This window comes from Xiphophorus couchianus, chromosome 7 (genome assembly GCF_001444195.1).
Source record: "Xiphophorus couchianus chromosome 7, X_couchianus-1.0, whole genome shotgun sequence".
NCBI classification, from domain to species: domain Eukaryota; kingdom Metazoa; phylum Chordata; class Actinopteri; order Cyprinodontiformes; family Poeciliidae; genus Xiphophorus; species Xiphophorus couchianus.
Genome location: NC_040234.1, coordinates 7,978,903 through 7,979,998, shown reverse-complemented (window position 1 = coordinate 7,979,998; position 1,096 = coordinate 7,978,903).

The window sequence follows — 1,096 nt, the reverse complement described above, 5'->3', positions numbered from 1 at the left end:
AATATTCAATGTTGGCTAAAGGTTAAACTTAGCTTTTCAGTAACTTCTTACTAATTAGTGGAAAATGCAGCTAACGTGTTGGCTAAAGGTTAAACTTTCAATTTTTAAATATTTTTTTAAAGTTTACACCACTAATGGCTTTTATTCACAATTATGAGACCAGAAACGGATAGAAGATGTGAGAAAGAAATGCAGCAAAAGTCCTGAGCTAAGGATACCACGGGCGCCGAGAGCTAATTCTCTGTAACGGGCTGCAGTTTTACAGCTGCACCATGTGTCACTTCGCTTATAAATTTATATTTACCTTCACACATTGTTTGAGGAATGTTGGCTCAAGTTTCCAGCTAACTTTGGAGCTAGTTTTTATTGTGGCCGTCAGAAAACATCGTAGAACGTTGGCTGCCAACATTGAACTAACCTTGTTCATTCGTTTGTGACAAATGTTACCCTTTGGTGTTTTTCACATCAGTTACATCATGATGTCTCCATTCTTGCTTGAAGTATAGTAGAAGCACATTCTAGCAAGTAGCATTTTCTCTCTCTGCCTCATCTCATCAAATACTACCTCAACTGGACATTGCACGTGTGCAGTATTTCACAGCGATGAGACCTCTTCAAGATGTAGTCAAGAACCGCTACTCTTCTTTTCTGAAAGGTCACAGCGACTGAGACATCCATTGTGTTGCTCAAGTGATCTGGCCTTTTGTTGTGATGATCAAAAGACATTTCTCCTGAAGCACCAGACCTCTGCGTCAGCGTTTTTAATTGGCATCACACAGTGGAATGTGGATTCATTCTTCAAGGGCATTTTGCTGCTCCAACAACTGATTTATAACGGCACGTCATTCATCAGGAAAGAGTGTTGCAGAGCTCTGATTTGGAATACATTAGAGAAACACGAACAGCTGCTATTACTGGTTCCTCTGTTTTCACAGAAAGTGAATGGATATCAACAGCGCTATAACAACAAAACCGTAACCTGGCTAGCATAACTACAACCGTCTCAGGACTGAGGTCTGGGGATGCCACACCTAGCTTAACCATGCGCCACTTGCGAGTGGGGAAACCACTCTGGTGTTGTTGAAGCACATTTCTA